Raw genomic sequence first — 7,245 nt, 5'->3', positions numbered from 1 at the left:
ACCATTATTATTCTAATAGAGTTCATATTTTCTTTTAGATTTTTTATTGTAATATGTTCATTATATAAGAGAGGATTCATAATGACAATTCTGATTGGGCTTATATTGTACATTAGTTACATTGCCCCCTCATCATTACTCTCCTCAACCCCCTCCCCACCCTGCTTAAAACAATTGCAAGAGATTTTCTTGTTCTATTTCAGGTAGGTATATGAAGTCCATCAACCATATACACTCACCTTAATCTCCTTCATTGACCCTCCCCTCCCATTTGTACCCTCCCCCCACACACTGTACTTATTTCACAGTTTTGTTTTTCATTATTAATATTTGAGTTGTTACTCAGAGGTGTATGCACACTGTGGTTAGACTTTACTTTGGTTCATTTACCCCTTTCCATTACTCTCCCTTACCCCTTTACCAACCACCCACCATGTTTCAACAGCTTTCAATAACATTCTTATATTCTCTACTTTCACAGATGTTATGATTTACAATATTGCTGATGCTCTAACATTCTCTTCTCCTTTTCTTCTTTGCCTATGTTCCATAGAGGAGTTCCACTATTACAAATATGTTCTGCATATGAGTTTTTATATGATCATGCTTATTTTGTGTGTGTTTCTCTTTTGGATCTATCTTCCACATAAGAGAGGAAACATGTGACCTTTGTTTTTCTGAGCCTGGCTTACTACACTTAATATGATATCCTTATTCTTTATGGCTGATTAAGACTCCATTGTATATATATATATATATGTCTTAATCCATCCATTAGTTGTAGGGCACCTAGGTTTTTCCAAAGCTTGACTATTATGAATAGTGCTGTGATGAACATCAGTGTACAGGTATTTATATTGTATCCTGACTTATGTTCCTTTGGGTAGTGGTATCACTGGATCTTATGGAGTTCTGTCCTTAGCTTTTTGAGAAATATCTATACTACTTTCCATAGTTGGTTATATTAAATTGCATTCCTATCAACAATGTATAAGGATTCCTGTTTCGCCACATCCTCACCAGCATTTGTTATTGTTTTTGTTTTAAATATGGCCATTCTAACTGGGCCTAGATGAAATCAAAGTATTGATTTGCATAGAGTTGAAATTTTATTTTTTAATATTTTTTCCAAATAAGATGACTACCATCATTAATATGCATGTACTTCATTTAATCAATTGGAGGTCTTTTTTTGTTTTATTTATTTATTTATTTATTTTTATTATTGTTGTACTGGGGGTACATTTGGACATTTACCAAAGTTCTTACAATACATGGCAGTTGAATTCCTCCCTTCCATCATTCTCCTTTATCCCACCTCTCCCATTCCTGAGTGGTTTCAGCAAGTATCATTTTTGCATACTCATACACAAGTACAAAAATATTTCCAACATATTGCAGGTCTTCATGAACATAACTGAGCTATTCAGGGAAGAAATTAGGCCTCAAGTCAGTAACATCAATATCTCCCAGAGTTTCCACCTTGTGCCTTAACCTGTGAGTTTTAGACTTATCAATCCTCACAATCACATGAACTAATACTTTAAAATAAATGAATTCCATAAAATTCTCCCTACGGATTCTCTTTCTCTCGAAAAATTTGAACGATACACATGGTATAAGTTGAGATAGTCAGGTAGCTGATATTTTTCTTCTACTTATATATGATTGAAATTTTAATATAATATTTTAGCTACAGTGCAAACAAAACCAAAATTGACTATTTTTAATGCAACCTCTTTTTCAATTACTTCATTGGAACTGAAATTGTTCTGGAGCTATAGTAAGACAGGCAAATTCATGGACCTCCAGGTTTAGAAACTTTGCCTGCAGTTTGGTAGGAGATATTCTTTATTACAGAACTGATTACATGTACCAACTTTCTTGGAAGAAAGTCATCCACCACTCTTAAGTTACTGAGAAAGTCTTCTAGTAATGACTAGTATCCTTAATTTATTACCATAATCTAGCATGTGATATAGAAGTAAACAACCAAAAATCTTAGTAGCTTAGAATAAAAATTTTTTAAATGTTGCTATTGCTACCTGCCCATTGAATGTAGCCTGAGAATTCTCTTCTTTGTAGTTATTCTGACAGCCAAATTGAGAAGTTACCATACACCTTACCTGAGGGAGAGGAAATTGAGAAGGTTTCATCCCAGCAATTAAATCCAACAAAATAGTTGTATATCTCTACTCAACTACATAAGAGCCAGGAAATACAATCTCACCATGAACACCAAAGATGGAAAATTGGTGAGCAGTAATAACAACAGCAACACCAGGAAAAACCTTTTTTTCAGCTCTTATCACTTCATTCAGGGCATAGAAGGACTGACAACCTGAAGGAAGGATAACAATGATTATATATCACTGATTCGTAGCCATGTTGAGAAGAAAACTGAAGAATGTTTCTGGTATGAGTTATTCTTTCAACTATACCACACAATGTAAAATAGTGGATTTTACAACAATTCCACAGGTGTTTCTGTTTTGATTCAATTTACATCCATTATAAATCAGTGTATCTCTATGTTTGAATTTTCATATTGGATGGTTGATTTGATTCTTTGTCCATTTTTAATCATCATTTTGTCTTTCGTCAAATGTCATTGCTATGGTTTTAAAATAATATCATTTTTATTATTGAGGTACCAAATAAACTACAATCTAATGTGTTAGATGATGCAAAGAGTGATGGTTTTCTAAAGTGGAATAGATGCAGCTGTAGTGGCAAGTGGCATCAATGTCCCCCCAATTATTCACATAGGTTTTGAGATTTTTTTGTGAGTCTATTTAATTATGACTATAGGGAATGCCTACCTGAACTACTTGGTTTGGGGAATTAAACTGTGATTCCTTATGACTTTAAGCAGAATTTCTGGTCTTAAAATCCACTTTTCCAGCCTTACTGTTTCTGGCCACAGAAACGCACAGAGAATAAACAGCAACAGTATTGCTGAACATCTACAGTTGTTGGGAAACTGGATGACTTTCTCAGAGTTTGATATCTACCTAGTGTTATAATACACTTAACTTTCTCTATGTTAGAACCATTGAAGCTTTAATATGCATAGAAATATCCTGAAGATTAGAACAAATAAAGATTCTGACTCATTCAATCTGGGGTGAGATTTAATATTCTGCGTTACTAATTATTTCCTACATGTTACTGTTGTTGCTATCCCTGGTGCAATATTTGGGCTTGTATAAGATCTCACCTTATTATCTACTAGTTCACAAAAACATGCTTGATCTCTACATAGGATCCTAATTTCTCAAGCAGATCAAGATTTGCAAAGACTTCCTTTCTTAACACTTCCATATAAGCTCAGACTCAGGATACATTACTCTTAATAGCCACCTTTACATTTCTCATAAATGACTGCTCTTAAAAGGAAGTTTTGTTGAGCATTTACTTTTTGCCACATAATGTATAAGTGTTTTGCATACTCTTTCTTTTTTAACATTCCAGTATATCTTAACCCATGTAATGGCTTTATTTTTTTATTTATTTAAGAGAGATTCAGGGAGGTGATAAAATATTCACAAGAAAGATCAATAGTAGGTTTGAACTGGCAGAAGAAATAATCAACAAATGTATATACTGTTCAGTAGCGATTATAAAATCTGAAGAACATAAAGAAAATATATAATTAAAACAATGTGATATAGGCAGAGAAAATGTGGGACACCAATAAATACAGCAACAAACACAGAATGGCAGTACAAGAAGGAAAGGTGAGAAAGAATGGAGAATAAACAAAAAAATTTTAAGAATGCTTTAAAACACAAATTTAATGACAAAATATTTATTTTGTAGATGTATATAACATATTCCAAATAGTAGAAACACAAAGAAATTTAAATACAGCTACAGCACAGGAAAAAATGCTCAAAGACCAAAGCGACTTGAAATCAACAAGAAAAAGTGACTCATCATGTGGAAGGGAACTCGATTATCAACTACCTTCTTATTAGAAGTAAGAAACCAAAAATACAATGAGGTGACATTCAAAGTGGTGAATGAAAATTTATCTGTCAACTATAAATAGCAAAATTGTCTTTCAAAGATGAAGGAGAAACTTGGACATGCCTGTATTAAACAAAACAAAACGAAACAACAATGCATTGCTTGCAGACCCAACTCAGGCCTTTGCACTTGCAAAGCAGTCTCTCTACCACTTAAGCAACATTTCCAGTCTAACTCTTCCTTTCTTTTGGATAATAATACACATGACTTTCATACGTTTTAAACACTTGATAATACAGTGTCATAATTATTACTTTATATTTTTAGTTTTGTTAGGAAAACAAGAAAACAAAAATAAGTATATATTTCTGAAGCTTGTTTTATTAACCTTCTTATTTACTTCTGGCTATTTCTCTTCCATTTCTGCTAGTTGGAGTCACTCTCTTGTGTTACTTCCTGACCATAACACAACTATGCTTACACTCAGTTCCTTTTACTGTTATTTTCAACTATATTACATATGCATATGTTATCATTGCAGCATTGTGTTATATATGTACATATACAAATAATCTTAACCATGTAAAGAGAAGAACTATGAGGGCTGGTGGAGTGGCTCAGAGTGCCTGACTAGCAAGCATGAAGCCCTGAAGCCCTGAGTTCAAACCCCACTACAGTCCCCCCAAAGTAGGTGTCTCACTGCTATAACAAAGGGAAACATGCAATGCTTGGCATATAGTAAGCATCCATTAAATGGTGGGTGCTGATTCTTATGGACCAAAGGTATGCCTCAAGTGGTAGAGCACCTGCTTTCACAGCACAAACCACTGAGTTCAAACCCCAGTACTGCCAAAAAAGAAAACAAGAAATATATATTTATGCTGCATTTTGTAGTTATGTTGCTACATTTTGACATTTATTAGTGCCCTTTGTTTTAATGAATTAATTTTGTTGACCATTTTGGTCACTTGCTTTTAGCACAAGAAATTCTTTGTATGAAAGTCATGTGCATTATTACCCAAAAGAAAGGAAGAGTTAGACTGGAGATGTTGCTTAAGTGGTAGAGAGACTGCTTTGCAAGTGCAAAGGCCTGAGTTTAAACTGTAGTCCCAAAATAAAAAAAAAGAAGGGTGAATAGAACTACAGATAAATATTTATATGTCTCATCAGAATTAAGTCAATGTAAATCTGAAATCAACTCTCAGAATTTCAGATTTATATGGCAATACCTAGAGTGATTACTAAGTGATTGCAAAGTTTCACCTTGCTAAACATAGTGAAAATATATTTTCAAATTTAAAATATTAAAGCAGAGTTATTCAATAATAAAAAATAAACAAGTAAGTGGAATTATGGAGGAAATATGGGATGCTAAAATCTCTATAGCAGACATATAATCAACTATGTTGATAATAATTTTATTGTGAATACATTAAAAATTCAAACAAAAGATAGAGATTACCAGACAGCATTTTAAAAAATTTCCTTCCTATTATTACTTATACTCTCTCTTCAACAAATTAGAGATAAGGGTAAAATAGATTCTTCCTTGTAGCGAGGGGATTGGGGGGGAGAGGAAGGGGGTTGGGGAAAGGGAGGTGGTGGGGGTTAGGGAGGAGAAATGACCCAAACATTGTATGCATATAGTAATAAAAGAAATAAAAAAATATTTCCAGCAAATATATGTTACCTACAAGAGACACATGTTAAAGCTTCAAATAAACAAACAGGTTGAACATACAAGGATAAATATACATATATGTACATATATATATAAATATATATACAATACATTACATATAATCAAGCTGCTATATCAGAAGTGAAAGGGAAGACATTGCAATGTAATCTAATAAAAATGATTACAAGTGAATATTGTAATACTGTATAAAAGCAAATTAGAAATCTTAGATGAAATAGCCACATTTCATGTAAGACACTAGCAACCACAACTGATCAAGGAGAGATATGAAACCTGAATAGGCATATAGAAATAGAGATCTAATTATTAATTTTAAAAGTAAACTAAAACTCTGAGAGCAACTGGCTTCACTAATGAGTTTTATAAACATTTTAAGGATAAATAATACTAATTTTCACAAACTTTGCCAAAACAATGTAATACTTTGCAACTCATTTTATGATAACAACACCAAAGTAAAGAAAAGAAAACTCATACCAATGTTCCTTGTGATAACTGTAAATATCTTTAATCAAACAGTAGTAAACTGAGTCCAGCCACAAAAAAAGGTTAAAATATCATGAACAAATCGAATTTATCCCAGAAATACAAGGTTCATTTAACACTTGAAAATTAATTAAAATAGTACAGTCTATGAATAAAATAAAGAGCAAAAATTGAGCACACCAATAGTCATAAAGAAAAATTGAATAAAATTCATGTTTTCACAATAAAAAATAAAACAAACGTAGGGTAGGTGAAAATTTTCTAAAATAACAAAAAAAAAAGCCATAGCAAATTTTGTACTTAATTTTGAGATGGGGGAAAATCAATGCTTTCTCCAAAATGTTAGGAAAAAGATAGTAATGGCTGTTATTGTCTCTTCTACTCAATGTTCTGCTGGAAGTTCCTCGAGAAACAGAAAAAAGCTACTCAGATTTGAAAAGTAAAAATAAAACTATAATTGCAGGTGACATATCACATATAGAAAATTCTAAAAGCACACATATACACATAGACAATTAGACATAATAAAAAAATTCAGTAAGCTTGCAGGATATAGAATCAACATAGAAAACTTAGTTATATGTTTTTACACTAGCAATAAACACTAGAAAAAGGAAATTAAGAAAACAATTTCATGCCTCTTGGTGCTTATCAAAAACTGTGTTCTTATACTGATTGTATAGAAAGAGGAGGCAAAGTAAAAATACCCCATATATATATCAGCCCAGGCCCTGTGCCTGTTCTGTATTGTAAGTGGGCTAGGAGGAAAGAAAATTCCAAATGCAATGATGTAAAAAAGAATAGAATATTAAGGGAAACATTTATCAAATAAATGTAAATAGCCTGGCTCAAAAGACCAAAAATCGTATGTTCTCCCTCATATGTGGACATTAGATCAAGGGCAAACACAACAAGGGGATTGGACTATGAGCACATGATAAAAGCGAGAGCACACAAGGGAGGGGTGAGGATAGGTAAGACACCTAAAAAACTAGCTAGCATTTGTTGCCCTTAACGCAGAGAAACTAAAGCAGATACCCTAAAGCAACTGAGGCCAATAGGAAAAGGGGACCAGGAACTAGAGA

General features: G+C 32.8%; 1 non-coding gene across 1 annotated transcript; it reads left to right on the top strand.

Annotated features, from left to right (window-relative positions):
* Positions 1-6,795: 6,795 nt before the first annotated feature.
* On the top strand, positions 6,796-6,927 carry LOC141420152 (small nucleolar RNA SNORA51). The gene has a single exon (XR_012444838.1). It is a non-coding gene; the product is annotated as a small nucleolar RNA SNORA51 (small nucleolar RNA).
* The last annotated feature ends 318 nt before the right edge of the window (positions 6,928-7,245 follow it).

This window comes from Castor canadensis, chromosome X (assembly GCF_047511655.1).
Source record: "Castor canadensis chromosome X, mCasCan1.hap1v2, whole genome shotgun sequence".
Classification (NCBI taxonomy): domain Eukaryota; kingdom Metazoa; phylum Chordata; class Mammalia; order Rodentia; family Castoridae; genus Castor; species Castor canadensis.
This window is presented reverse-complemented; position numbering and strand designations above follow the sequence as displayed.